Raw genomic sequence first — 15,922 nt, forward strand, 5'->3', positions numbered from 1 at the left:
TGTGTATGTATTTGCCCATTACTAGTGTTGCTATCAGCTCGGTCCCGAAAGGGTCTGTTTGCAGTGTACAGTGGCTCGGAAAAAGGCTTGTAACTAGCTAAAATGTTGGAAATGTTGTGGCTTTGACTCCTCAGCCTCAAAGGGAACAACTGTATAGCCCTCCTCCAATGTTCAGGAAACACTCGGAAGAGCAGGCAGAAAGAGCGTGCAAGCCAGAAGTGACAGGGTAGTGTCGTGGACCGGTGTTTAGTAGTGTCGTGGACTGGTCGGTGTTTAGCCAAGAGGTGGCCCCTGCCCTCCCTGACTCTCAACAGCTGTCATCACCTACAGAAGCCCGTCCTGGCTCCTGCCCCTCTCCATCAACTCCCCGCCCCTGAGGTTATCAGAAATGAGAGGGCCTCGGCTCTCCATGAGAATCGCTGGCATTAATGTTTGCTTGGGAAAAGAGAGACAGTTTGTTCAGTCATACAGTCACTGACGCTGATCAAGTGTCTATAAATAAATAATCACTGTGGCCTACTCGAAATGCTATCACACACACACACACAAACTAAAAAACATCAAAGTATAGTGGAACTATTTGAGAAGAGAAGGGGATCAGCAGGAGTGGTAGAGGACAAAAGAGGGTAATTGTGGTGAATACAATAAAAATACATTATATATTATATACATTATATATACGGAATGTTACAATGAAGCTAACTATTATGTGTAGTTAATAGTTTTATTTAAAAAATTAGAAAGAGAAACACTATACTCAATCTCAGCAAACAGGCCCAAAAATTCAAAAATGGTAACTTCATAAATTTTCATTAATGTGGAGAACTGGGGATGCCAGTGTGTGCCCAAGACAGAAATATGCACTTTCTATAAAGAACAAGAAAACTGACACGTTAGGGAGCTAACACAGTGGATTCAGCCTCTCTATTTATCTGCGGCATGGCAGAAACCAGACCCCAGGGCTCCTGATTCCACCTTAATACTCTTTAAATGTCTCTGTTCTTCCTGGGAGAGTCACGACACAGTCAGAGAGAAAGGCCCCAGTACATGTGTGTTAACTGGCTGCATCAGAACTAACAGGAGGAGGGGGCCACACTTGCAGGCCTGAACAGTCACTCAGCATCATACAATGAGAGAAACATTTCTGTGTTGCAAACCAAAAGATATACTTGATTATAAGACATAAACTTAGGGTTTTTTATGAATTAAAATTTTTAATTTATTTTATGAGTGTTTTGCCTGTGTGTGTGTGTGTGTATGTATGTGTGTATGTATGTTTGTGTGTGTCAGTGTCTGCAGAGGTCAGAAGAGGCCATCTGAAACTGCGGAACTGGAATTACGGATTGTTGTGAGCCACCATAAGGGTGCTGAGAATTGAGCCTGGGTCCTCTGCAAGAGCAACAAGTACTTTTAACTGCTGAGCCATCTCTCCAACCCTCTTTTTATTTTATTATTTAAACAAAAAATATTTGTACTTAAAATAATTAAGTTAATTCACCATATATGTTCCTCTTTTGCATATGTAAACTTCAAAGCTATAAAGAAACTGTCTCCTTAAATTTCAACTGAAAATGTTTTCAGCAAATGTATTACTTGGGAAAAATCATTTAATTCTGAATACATATATCTGTGTAGGACATCAAATCAAATATATAGTGTGTGTAGGACATCAAATTAAAATGTGTAGAAAGCCTCACAATTCAAACACCAACGCTCATGCTAACAGGACTGTGCTAAGAGAATACTTTGTTTTCCAGTAAGGTAACAAGTATCACTAGGTCCTTTGAGGGTTACAAACCCACAGTATAAGCTAGAGCTAGTGAGGAAAAGCTGCTGTAGTAGGTCTTCACAGGAGAGAGAATATTCAGCACATCTCTTTATTCACAAACTTACCATACTCTGGCTAACTTTCACAAGGTATATGACAGTGTTTGGCAGCCCTTCCTAGGTGAGAGCGACCCCTTCTCCTGGGTTGGGACAGTCAGGAGTCTTAGGCTAAATGCCTGGGTGACCTTGGTCTTGGAGGTATAACTATGAAGGCCTCTGTGGAGTGGCCGCTGACATGTGGTTCAAAAGGAACCACAGACAAGGTGGAAATCCCCGGTCTCTTCTCTCACTGAAACGGTGGTTACAGGTCTTGGTAATGAGTCTGATCTGCATATTAGAGGTGACTTATTTCAGGGGTGCAGCTCTGAATCTGGTGGAACGTGATTTCTGGGGCATATTAGGGAAGCACTCTGCCCTTAAGCTCCACCCTGAGCCCAGGCAGGGCAGTTTATGAGAGATTTGTTATCATTATTATTACATCTGTGAACAGTAACATATGGAGCCATGCTAAGCACCTTTTACATGTTACATGCTGCTCCAGAAATTTACTATGCATAACACAATCTAATTTTCTGCATGATGTATACTCCTGCTCCACCGCAGAGAGAAGAAAAGGGAAGCACGGGGAGGTGTCCCCTGGCTCTGGACTGTCTAAGGGTAGGCAGTAACAGCACTCCAGCCAGTCTGACCCAGAGGCCAACTTAAGTGCAGCATGCACGTGCTTAGCAACTGCCCGCTATGACTTTATCCAATGACACGTGTAAAGAAATGACCTGTCTAACGTGCAACACCCATGACAGGCGCTATGGGTGTGTACTGAATGGCACACATAACAGACGGCTTGTGCAAGTTCTGCCATATACTGTTTCACTAACTTAACAATCTTCCTTAGAAGTTTCTCTTATTAAATAAGACATACACGCAAGACTGTTTTGCTTTCTAAGAAACACTTTCAAAAACTCCCTGCCAAATTTTTATGCCAAACTGAAACCTATCTCAGGAGGAGGGTGAATCGTGGGCGGATTTATCAGTGAGACGTTAGCACACTAACGGGCAGCGCCTGAGGGGTCTTGATGAAAGGTCGCTTGTTTTCCCAGTGCCACAGGTCCTTGGTTGTAACTACCTGCTCCACGTCTCTGCTCTGTGCTAAAAGCACAGCCCAAGGACCATGCACGCTCAGCACATGCCCAGTGCCCCCAGCCACGTCTAACAGCAGGTCCCACGACAGTCATTTCATGTGTGCATGGGATTTATCTTCCACCTCCTCAGTTTCCTCAGTAAAGCCCCACCCTAAGGGTGGTTTAAGATCTGACAACATCAACCTCACATAAAATGTGACATGTTGGCAGTTATTGTCAGGATATTGAGTTTACAGACGGGACACAGCTTGAACCCTCCAGCTCCACACCGTTCCTGGTTGCAACTTGTTTCTTCTGGCAGTAGGAGCTTCAAAGATCCAGACAGACGCTGCGACAACATAATGCATCTGCTGCACTAGAGATACTCCAAAAAACCCTCTTAGCCTTTGCTTGCCTCTGGAAGCCATTAATAAGCATTTCAGCGGAAGAGCTACAATGCATCACCTCCATCTGCGCCCTGTGTGCAGCAGTGTTCCACTGTGTGTGTGACGGGTTTCGCTGTGCCATCTTTGGCTGGGCACGCACCATACCTTGAGCTTGCTCACTCTCATTGCTCTCCCTTACATTCTGTGTTTCAAGTTTCTTCATGGTAGCAACATTCTAGCTGACACCTTGGAAGTCACAGAACCAAAGGAGTGGTCAAAGAGAACATGTCATGAACACCACAAGGGGTACTACAGCAAAGAGAGTTTCCGTATCCCCAAGAAGCCCCTCCAGAAGCCCTGTGAAGAAGCTTCTCACTGGTAAATTAGGGGAGGATCATTAGCTCTAAAAACATGAACCTTTCTGATGTTAGTTTTCTGTGTGACATGACCGATTCACAACAACGTTACACAGTTTAATAAAGGGTCAGAGAGAAGAAGTCAAGGCTCCAAGCACAGAGCAAATCCAAAGGCAAACGCTGCCCACCTGACTTTGATGGCTCCACACGAACATGCCAGCAGCACGCTCGGTGCCAGTGTTAGTATAGTTAACACATGGTAAAATTAACACCTAAGTGACCAGTTTTCAAAATATTCATGACCTAACATATGGAAATAATTAACTTTATTATTTTTCAAACATTTACTAGTGTCTCCTTTAACTGGGATTGTATCATGAAGTGCCAACCTCAGACATCTAAATGCCCTCATTTTATTTTTCAAAACTTAATGATGCAAAAAACTTTAAATAAATGTGTAAGAACAAAAAAAAATTACATTCTTCTAACAGGATTAAAATCGATGAAGAAATCATACATTAAAATGTCTGCATGACTTTCTATCAATTGAAGAATTCAGAGTTCTCCATGCATAATTTCTGAAACACTGCAGGATCCTGTAGGAATTCTCCCACAGATAAAATTCTCTCTTAAGAATTCAGCTTTCACAAGTCTCTGTTGCAAATGTTTAAGCAACTTAAGAAACTATAAAAGAAGTCTAAAAATGTATTTTTCCATGGTCAGAACTGAGTCATTCCAAGGTTTTATTTAAAAGGTGTTCAGTATAATATAAAAGTTTAGAAACAAGGTAATGCTTTAGCTATTCATACCCCAAATTACTGCTTCTCTGCTCACGGCAAGATATGCTTCCTCAGGCCACTGTCCGCACATGCAGTTCTGCCTTCTGACTGCAGGTGATGTTGTGAGCACCCTGCACTGTCAACATCTCAATGACTGCTTGAGGGAGATGCTGAGGCAGGGCTTGTCACGGGGCAATTCTGATAAATCTACCATTAAGTGTAGAAAACAGCTAAAAACATGGCCAGACTCCATTAATATACTTTTCACATCTTTAGTTAAGCAAGAAAAATTATTCCAACTATTTCAGTTTCAAAATCCTGTTTGATAGCAAACCAGTCAATAGAATTAGCACACAGGATTACCATGCTAGTCTTTAGAAGTTACTCTCCAGTTACCATAAAGCTACTATGGCCGTGGTGATGGTAACATAAGCTTTCGTAAATGCCAGCTTTAGATCAAAACTGTTGCTCCTCGCCAAAGCTAACCCAAAACAATCATGAATCCAACAGACAGGGATGTATTTATAAAGAGATATGTAGACACTAAATACATTCTTAAAAAAAAAAATCTCAGTTTAAGTTCATTTGTAGCATATCAAAATAAAGCAAACTGGGTTTTCTGCTTCAGTGTAAACATAAAAAGAATGGACAGAGAAACCTCGTTTTTATCACCAAAGTTTGGTATTATGAATAATAATCTGGTTCATTTTGGTTATAGAAACAATTTGTAAAACAATTTGATACAAAGGCATAATAGTGAATTTCAATGCACAGAAGCATTTTTAAACCGTCATTTCTCCTGCCTCAGTCTCAAGAGTATGGGGACTAGAGGTGTACCCCACCACCCTGACTTCTATAGCAATGTTTTGAAGGGAAACAGATTTTATTTGTTCCCCATTTATATTATTTTGATATCAAGGTAAAATCATTATCCAACAGACTATTAAAAACTTTATGATATATACTCGAGAGATACTTAGAAATTACACAGGCAAATTCAGTCTGGTATAAATAGTCTTAAAATTTACTTTCTTCAAGCAGCATTTACACTATTTAAAGATAATGAGGAACAGAAGAACTACAAAAACTAAACTTGTTAAACTCTGCATGAACCATATAAACTAATTTTTTCATTTATTAGTTTTCTTAACATTGTATGTATAAAATCTCTTGTAAGATGTAACAGACATGTAAAACTTGTACATTTGGTCTTATGTCCCAGAATAAAAATTCTCTACAACTTTATTTTAAATATATATGCTTTATGCACATAAATGCACATGAAAGTTAGGTGAAAGTTCTTACCATGCTTTCCTTGTGATAGCTTATTCATTATTCTTGATGGTGTCTTCCTATGTCAAGTAGTCAGTAGCCAAATTGGCATTTGGGTGCTCACATCTTCAGATGGGAAGTTTTGGCCAATTGCCAGTTGAGAATTTAAATTGAAACTAAATCCCCCAAACCTTGTTATGCCGTTCCCATGTCCACCAGCTGATAACGAGCAGTGACAGTAAGCTGGGAGATCAAGAAAGTGCATGGTCTGCCTTCCCTAAGCAGTCAGATCATGTTTGAGAAGAAATGCTATGACCAAAACTAAAACTTCCAATCTCGTCAGAGAAGAGCTTTAACTAGGTTCAGTCTACCCCCTAAGGGCCTCATAATCATCCAAACATACACATATATAGTAAAGATGGTATTTATTTGACGATGCAATAATTGTGATGATGTAATAATCATAATTTCAAAATACACAATAAGTTGTTAACTATGTACAGTCCTCCTGTACCACAGAAGAAATGCAAGGTCACCCTGCAGACAGAGGCCATGGCCGAAAATACCATCTTAGTATTGGGAAAGAAGGTCACCCATTCACAATTATAACAAAAACGCTTCAGTTCTTTCTTCACACCAATTCCCTTTCCCCATCATTGAACTGGTAGCTGCTCTTTGGGAACTCTGTCAATCCTGTACAAGCTCTGATCATTAGTTGGTCTTTATTATTACTTGGTTCTGCAAACTGTTTTGATGCTTCTCATATTGACTACTGATTAAAAACTTTCTGAGTATCAGCACAGTAGGTCCAAAATTAAGTGCATATATCTCGACAGCTTAACGATCTCAAATCTCAGAGTCTATGAACAATCACACAGACGCACATCCATCTACCCATCCACCCAGCCTCCCACCCATCCACACACCATTCCTTCATCCCTGTATCCATCCATACATCTAACCATCCGCCCAAGCTCCCATCCACCCACCCATCCATCCATCCATCCATTCACACATGCATAATTATCATTCCACCAATCCAATGTTTCTGTATCATAACCTGAAATTGCTACAAAGGTACTAAGTGAGAGAGGCTACAGGTTGAATAAGCTTATGAATAAACCAAAAGAAATGGGCTTCAGACAGAAGTCCTTACTATAGTTAAGGACAGAACCTTAACAGAGCAATTATTGTGCACCAAAGAGTTTGCTCTCCCAGAAACAGGACATTGCACTGTTTGCTACGTTGTTAATTTTAAGTCATCCAAACCCTCAACAGGCACAGCATTTACAAACTATTCGGAGAACAACAGAGTTCAGTCTTAAGTACTGGAGCTTCAAATGAAGGGTTCTTTTCTTAAGGGCTTCATAACATAAACCTCACTGGTGTGCGTACCTGTGTGTGTGCGTGTGAAGTATGCTGTGCAAATGACTGGATCATACTAGAGACTCAAACACACTGAAGCACAGAGTGTGGGCGGCGTGCTGCACGAACAATTGCATTTCCACCATGAAAGGAAGCATACTGCAGCAATGTTAAGGGGTTTGAACCGGTTGATGACACATGGAGCCAATCTGAGAAGCCTAATTTACACCAAGAATTTTCTCTAGGTGAAATTACTTTTTCTGATCTGGTTTAATAAAGCCTACAAAGCGAACAGAGACTGGACATAGAACATGGCTGTGGAAGTCCTCATGTCCCCAAAGGGCAGGGTCAGAGAGAAAAGCCTTAGTCAAAAGCAATGGCAGCACATGGAATTAGCTCCCCCAGCCTCCAAGCCAGGCTTTCAGAGGAGAGATGCAGTTCTCAACATGTTCACTCACTTGACTGGTCACAGTCACCATGGCTATAAATTCTCTTTCAATACAGACACAAACCTGACAAGTCTCTCTGAGACAAACAAGATCATGAACATACAGAATGACTACTGCTAGCAACCCTACACAAGAAAGTTGCTTCATATTTCAGCAGGAGAATCCCATGAGATCAACCTATACATGCATGAGCTCGCACAGAGATGAAACAGAAATACATGTACAAGAGTTTTAAACACCATGTCTTCTTTTTATAAATAAATAAACAGACCCAGAAATATGCCATTGTTTGACCAAAGTCACACAGTTATCAATGAGACTAAGACCCCTAAGAATATTACATACTACATTTACTGCAACGGAAAACAAAAACAAAAACCAAAAAAGACACCCAAGTCAGATGTAGTGGTACACGCCTGTAATCCCAGCACTTGAGAGAATCAGAGGGAGGCAGATCTCTGTGAGTTCAAGGCCAGCCTGATCCGCAAAGCAAGGCCAGGACAGCCTACACTACACAGAGAAACTCTGTCTCAAAAAAAAAAAAAAGAAAATAAAAAGATACCTTGGGGAGGAATAAGAGAAATTTCAACATTTTTAAAATTTTTATTAATTACACTTTATTCACTTTGTATCCCCTCATAAATCCCTCCCTCCTCCCCTCCCAATCTTACCTTCCCTCCCCCTTCTCCACGCATGCCCCTCCCCAAGTCCACTGATAGGGGAGGTCTTCCTCTCCTTCCTTCTGATCCTAGTCTATCAGATCTCAACAGGAATGGCTGTGTCTTCCTCTGTGGCCTGGTAAGACTGCTCCCCTCTCAGAGAGAGGTGATCAAAGAGCAGGCCAATCAGTTCATGTCAGAGGCAGTCCCTGTTCCCATTACTATGGAACCCACTTGGACACTGAACTGTTTAATATTCTTGCTAATATTACATTTTCAGATGTACATATTACATTCAGATTACATTTTCATAAGCCTTAGAAAATGCAAATTGTATAATCCGTAAGGTTTGAGAGAAAAAGACTCATGAAATGGAGTTTCCTAAAATTTCCATGAATTCACATTCATTTCTCTCTCATTCTTGGTTCTGTGTGTACATGTGTGTGTGTGTGTGTGTGTGTGTGTGTGTATGAGAAAGAGAGAGCGAGAGAGAGAGAGAGAGAGAGATTATCTAAACTGAACAGTACTGGAAAAACAAGTCTCACTGTTTCATGTGATAGAATGCATCTTTCCTCTCAATATAATATATAAGCACCTGGGCAGCAAGAGAAGACTTCACTGTTCAGATGTAAGAAGAAGCTCTTTTTTATTTCTTTTATTTGTTGTTTATTAATATTTATTAAATTTGTGTCCTGGATATGGTCCTTTCCATCTATCCCCTCCCAATCTTACCCTCCATCACTCATTTCTTCCCATGCTCCTCCACTGATAGGTGAGGTCCTCCTCCCCTTCTATCTGACCCTAGCTTATCAGGTCTCATCAGGACTGGCTGCACTGTCTTCCTCTGTGGCCTGGTAAGGCTGTTCCCTTGTAAGGCTGTTCCCTTGTCAGGGGGAGGTGATCATAGAGCCAGCCACTGATTTCATGTCAGAGACAGCCCCTGTTCCCCTTAGTAGGGAATCCACTTGGATACTGAGCTGCCATGGGCTACATCTGTGCAGGGGTTCTAGGTTATCTCCATGCATGGTCCTTGGTTGGAATATCAGTCTCTGCAGGGGCCCCTGAGCCTAATTTTGTTTTTCTTTTCTTTTGCCTCTGTTGTTCTCTTTGTGGAGTTGCTGTCCCCTTCAGGTCTTTCTAGCTCCTCCTTTTTCCATAAGGTTTCCTGCACTGTGCCCAAAGTTTGGCTATGAGTCTCAGCCTCTGCTTCCATACCCTGAGTCTTTCAGAGGCCCTCTCTGGTAGGCTTTTGTCCTGTTCCCTCTCTTCTCTAGTTTGCGACATCTACTGCATTTGTCCTTCTAAATGAAGTTTGAGCATCATCCCTAGGGTCTTCCTTGTTGTTTAGCTTCTTCAGGAGAATAGGTTTTAGTATGTTTATCCTACATTATAAGTCTTAATATCCACTTATGAGTGAGTATATACCGTGTGTGTCTTTCTCCTTCTGGGATACCTCACTCAGGGTGATCTTTTCTAGTTCCCACCATTTGCCTGCAAATTTCATGATTTCCTTGTTTTTAATTGCTGAGTAGTAGTCCATTGTGTAAATGCACCACATTTACACAATGTGTAAATCCATTTCTCAGCTGAGGGACATCTGGGTTGTGTCCAGATTCTGGATATTACAAATAAAGCTGCTACAAACATGGTTGAGCAGATGCCCTTGTTTGTGTAGTTGAGCATATTTTGAATATATACCCAGGAGTGGTAAACCTGGATCTTGAGGTAGTACTATTCCTAATTTGCTGAGAAAGCACCAGATTGATTTCCAAAGTGGTTGTACAAGTTTACATTCCCACCAGCAACGGAAGAGGGTTCCCTATCTACCCACACACCTATGGATGCTTGATTTTTGACAAAGAAGCAAAAACCACACAAGGGAAAAAAGACAGCATCTTCAACAAATGGTGCTGGTCTAACTGGATGTCTTCATGTAGAAAAATGCAAATAGACCCATATTTATCACCCTGCACAAAACTAAACCCAAGTGGATCAAAGACCTCAACATAAAACCAGACACACTAAATCTGTTAGAAGAAAAAGTGGGAAAGAGCCTTGAACTCATTGGCACACGAGACAACTTCCTGAACAGAATACCAACAACACAGGCTCTAAGATCAACAATCAATAAATTGGATCTCATGAAACTGAAAAGCTTATGTAAAGCAAAGGACACTGTCGTCAGACAAAACGACAGCCTACAGACTGGGAAAAAATCTTCACCAACCCTGTATCTGATAAAGGGCTGATATCCACAATATATAAAGAACTTAAGTTAAATACCAACAAACCAAGTAATCCAACTAAAAATGAGGTACAGGGCTAAACAGAGAATTCTCAACAGAGGACTACAGAACGGCGGAGGAACACTTAGAGAGACGCGAAGCGTCCTTGGTCATCAGGAAGAAACTCTTACAGCACTGTTGGAAGGCACTGTTGGGTCCCAGCTTCTTTCTACCTGCTTGTGACTGCAGAAGGGGCAGCGAACTAAGTGGGCTATGAAAATTTATCAACAATGAAGTTTCTGAGTATGTAGCGACCCCAAGTCAATTAGAAATCAAACAGTGGCAAAGGCCCCTGCTACACCTCACGGCGGCACTGCAGCTCTGAACCCGCAGCGTGCCCGCTTTGCACTGCAGCTCTGAACCCGCAGCATGCCCGCTTTGCACTGCACAGGCCACGCACGCAAGGCCCTCCACACTGCTGGGCACGTCCCCGTGCAGATCCAGACTGCAGCCGTGTTGCTGCTGCTCACAGCCTTCTGTTCTTGAAGAGCATGATGGCTCATGTACAGAAAACAGACTTTTAAGTATTTTTCTACCACCATTCTTCAGCATGTATCAACTTCCTGCGTCTTTGGAATGCACTGCGTCGCACTGTTTAATTTTTCATTGCTATTGGTGTTGCTGACGGGTTTTCAGGCTTGGGATTAGGCCAAGGTTTCCAGCATTTTCTGAGTTCTCTTAAGCTTCCTTCATCCATTCTGCATTAGGTAGTGATGTGAGCAGCATGCTCAGCACTGATAATTAGAAAATCAAACTATCCATTGACTCTGGAAAACAATAAATATGTTCTTTGTCCTGCAGTATCAAATACTCAACCAGCTTTTAATTTAAAAAATAAACAAGTAATCCATCTCCTTAGTATGCATATTTGCTTTCATCTTTAATAAAAGAAAAAAATTACATATACATCAAAGAACTGTTGAGAATGTATTCATGATCATGACTTGTAGGCCATTTTTATATGCCTGTAAGCTTGGGGTCACACAAAACAGTGTTGAGTGGAAGGAGCCCTGAGTGTGAGGTGTGTGAGACGCCCCAGCTTAGACCTGGTGACGGTAAGGGCTGTCTGCTTCACCGACAGCTGCACTGTGCGTAGGACGCTTTCTACCCAGGCATTTCCAGGGAAGGGCAGCCTGCTGCTTGTTCACATGCCTCAGAAGAGCACTCATCAGACCACATCTAAAATCACCAGAGTCCGTGAGCAGACAACGATGCTGAACAAGTCAGTGCTGTCATGCACCAACACACTCATCACTTTCCGTCTCCACAGTCAGAGGCTGCGAACCCAAACGGCATGCAACATTTGGCCACCTATTATTTTAAAAGACAAAAGATTATCATGTGGTACCAAGATTACAGGAGTGTAAGACATTTCACTTATATTGTATTGGTCACAAAGTGGCAATCTCAATGTTTTCTCTGCCTATGTGTCCATAAGTGCACGTGCACACATGCGCAGTGCTCAACGGAATTAGTCCAGCGTTTGAAAGAGCTCGATTACACAGAAAGATCACAGACCTCTGTCACATACCGCTTACACAATACCACTTACCGTACAGTAAGAAGCAGCACAATAGCTTCCTTTTTAATATCTTTCTCTTTTTTGAGAGAGGGTTTTAGTGTAGAGCAGGCTGGCTTGGAGCACACTGTGTACACACCCAGGCTCCTTTTTCCTCAGCCTCCTGACTGTTGGGATCACAGGTATGAGGCACCACCCCCAGCAAAACTGGAATTTTAAATTTCAGTAACAACCTAACTTCCTTTTCCAAAGCACATGCAGCCAATCCAGAAACCTACAGCCATTCCCAGTGTGCCTACGAACCAGGAACAGATAGAAACAGAAATGAAGGATCCTGGGTCAATAAAGAATTGAAGGAAGATCCATCTTTTATCCCTTCGTGAGTAGAGAACAGTAATGACATTTAGGCAAAAGTTCTAACAGACAAGTCTCAGTGCTTGCATTCTCACTATACATGGCAAAGTCTGCCCAGTGTTACAGGAAGAGGGAATAACACAACATGCCCTCCCAGGATCTCAGGCAGAAAACAACCTCCATGCTCTTAGCTCCCACAGAAGGCTTGTTTCAATTCAATGAGCAGTATAAACTGGGAACACAGAGAAGAGATTATAGTTAGAGGTATTAACCAGCAAAGACACAAGGAAGAGACTGAGTCAGGCACACAGGACAGACACCACAGAGACCTTAAGATAACTGACATTTCACAGGAAGGAAAACTACTATGTCAGAGAAGACAGTGTGGCAGAAAGCAGGAGCCTGGTGGACTGCAGAGGGGTCAGCATAACCACACACCCACCAACCTGAAGGATGCCCATTTCACTCTCAGCTCAAAACTTAACAAGTAACTCAGGAAGCAATGCTGCTGGACACTCTTTTTAATTTTAATTTACTCATTTTACATCCCAGACTTAGGCCCCTCCCTCCTCTCCTCCTGCTCCTACCCTTGTTTCTCCTCCCCTCCTCCTCAGAGAAAGGGTCCCCTCCCCTCTTTACCCACCCCAGCTCATCAGGTCTCATCAGAACTGAGCATATCCTCTTCACCTGTGGACTGGCAAGCCAGCCCACCCACCCAGGGGAAATGATTGAAAAGCAGACAACAGAGTCCATGTCACAGTCAGCCCCTGCTCCCCTTACTAAGAAACCCATATGAGGACCAAGCTGCCATTAGCTACATCTGTGTAGGGGGCCTAGGTCCAGTCCATGCATGGTCCTTGGTTGGTGCTTCAGTCTCCACAGCCCACCCTCCCGGGCCGGTTAGTTGGCTCTGTTGGTCTTCTTGTGGAGTTCCTGTCCCCTCTGGGTCCTTCATACCTTCCCCCACTCTTCCACAAGACTCCCTGGACTCCACCCAATGTTTGGCTGTGGGTCTCTGCATCTGTTCCCATCAGCTGCCGGGTAGAGCCTCTTAGAGGACAGCTATGCTAGGCTCTAGTTTCTCCTTTTGACAGTAGTGAGAGATGAGAATCTAGAGTACCATTAAAACTCATCAACTGACTGTAGGGAGAAAACACGTAAAATGATGATTTAAACTTTTCAGACTATTTTTTTCTGGCAACTTCCTATTCTGCAGTGATACATTTGGGAAAAAGGAAATGGTGGACTGTCAAATGTGGTTTAGTGGTGGCCACAGAAAGTTCAGAGAAGGAAAGAGGTAAGCTCTGGTGTTAGGACACAGTCCTCGGATTTATGGTGCTCCTCTGCTAACAATGCTCACAGATCACAACCCCCTTTTGAACACACACCTATGGTCTCTGAATGTTACTGGAGAAAGAAGGAAAAAAAAGTTTAATAGACAGAATGGCTAGAAAATAATGGCAAACTAGTTTAAAACTATAAACGCCTACATTTATACTCATGAAGGCGCCCTGAGACCACCAAATAATAGGGAGACAGCCCTCACTCACCATCTCCTTTCACTGAATGATGCTCCCAGTATCAGGACCGGGTTATGTGTAACAGTTGTAGGTCAAGAAGGTCCCACGGGAACCCCCTGACAATAGAAAACACAGGCTGTTGCCAAGACCATAGGTAGCGCTCCACAAATGACAGCAATTATTGTCTCATCACTGAAGACAATGTCTACACAATAATCATTAAACAGGAGAAGCTGAGCTGAAGCTGTACAGAGGCCATGCTCTAGCGAGTGTCTTCAGTATGCTACCAATGAGAAATGGAAACACTCACCCAACCTCAAACCCTTGAAATGACAATGGAGTCCTTGAAAGAAATGCTAGGGCAATGGTGGCACCAAGCTTGTGTGAGTAACCAAATAATGTCTGGTTTGACTTAAGATCCATTCCGCAAGATAAAGACTATACATGATACTGCTTGGCTGACCAAGAATCTGAGAGTAGATGGCCCAAGGACCTAGAGTAAAACCAAATACTACTGATGGAAAGAAAGGAAGGAAGGAGGGAAGAAGGAAGGAAAGGAAAGAGGGAAGGAGGGAGAGATGGAGGGAGGAAGGGAAAGGAAACACATAGCAGTAAAACAACAAATGACTCCCAATGATCCTCATAGGTTGCAGCCAGCATCATAGATGCTTCTTCCTGAAGCAGATGGAGTAAATACAGAGACCCACAGCCAGACACCACACAGAGAATCAGAGACCTTGGAACACTCAGTTCTATATGAGACGGATCCATCAACTCCCTCCTCGCAGGGGTCAGGGAACCCTGCAAAATAGGAGGCAGAGAGAGCACAAGAGCCAGAGGGATGGAGGACAGCAAGAGAACAAGGTTGTCCAGACCAACATGGTCAACACACACATGAACTCAGAGTCTGAGGCAGCTAGCACAGGGCCTACACCAGGTCCTTTTCATATGTATTATGGCTTTCAGTTAGTGTTCTTACAAGATTCCTAAGTGCGCAAACAAGTTTGTCTGTTTCTTGTAGTGTCTCTTGGGTTCTTTTTCCTTCCCTTTAGTTTGTCCAATTCTAATGTGTTAGTTTTGTTTCATCTTATTGTGAATCTGGATGGGAGGGGAAGACCTGGGACGAACTGGGGGAGGGAAACCAGAATATATTATGAAAGAGAGAAAAAACTATTTTCACTAAAAACCCCAAAATCTCAAATGAATAATGTAATGATTTGCTCCAGGCCTTAGTGAAATCCGCAACAGCCAGATTTCAAATGAGCAGTCTAGAATTCAAAGCTTAGATTACACACAACAAATGTCTGCAGGCAAACAAATAATGCAAAATATGCAAAACAATCAACAAAAAGCTTTGCTGTTTACCAGCAACACACCTTTCTAATGCTTCTGGTCAAATTTCAATTAAAAGCAAAGGTCATTTCTTTCTGCAGGAGCAAAAATCCTTGTTCATTTAGACTGAAGCCACCTTTACTTACATATCATTAATCTTTTAAACATAAGGGAAGTCTCAAATCAAAAATCACACCCATGATCTGAGTCCATTTCGCTCCTGGAAATCCCCGCACTGATGATAACGCAGGGAGGGGCTGCTCAATCACATCACCTCTTTACTGAAATGCTGCAGCACCAGCTGTATATTTAGCATGCTTATAGCATCAATTGTATATTAGAGACAGATGAGTTAAATAAAAGCTATGATAAATTCTGAACGTAGTAAGTTTTTAATTTTCAGGAACACCACTCTTAACACAAATGGGCAGCAATTACATCACTTACAAAGTTTTACAAAAGTGTAAGTGAAACTTGAGATTCGATAGTACTTTATGAAGATGAAGCTTTTATTGATCTGACTCCACTTTCCCTTTTCTCTCTTAAACAAACTTTAAGACCACTAATCTTATTTCCAGAAAAGGGCAGCATCACATTTTAAAAGCATGCATGGTGCTGGCGCTTTGAGTCTCTCGGTACCAAACTATGCACAGACTGTGTCCTCAAAGACCATTACAGCAGCAGAGCAGGGCAGCAGCATT

The 15,922-nt window shown here is 42.3% G+C and overlaps 1 protein-coding gene across 3 annotated transcripts in view; it reads right to left on the reverse strand.

Annotated features, from left to right (window-relative positions):
• The window catches only part of Zeb1 (zinc finger E-box binding homeobox 1), a 168,153-nt gene that overhangs the window by 116,264 nt on the left and 35,967 nt on the right, over positions 1-15,922 (reverse strand). The window lies entirely within an intron of this gene.

The sequence above is a fragment of the Meriones unguiculatus genome, chromosome 3 (assembly GCF_030254825.1).
Source record: "Meriones unguiculatus strain TT.TT164.6M chromosome 3, Bangor_MerUng_6.1, whole genome shotgun sequence".
In the NCBI taxonomy this organism is placed as follows: Eukaryota; Metazoa; Chordata; class Mammalia; order Rodentia; family Muridae; genus Meriones; species Meriones unguiculatus.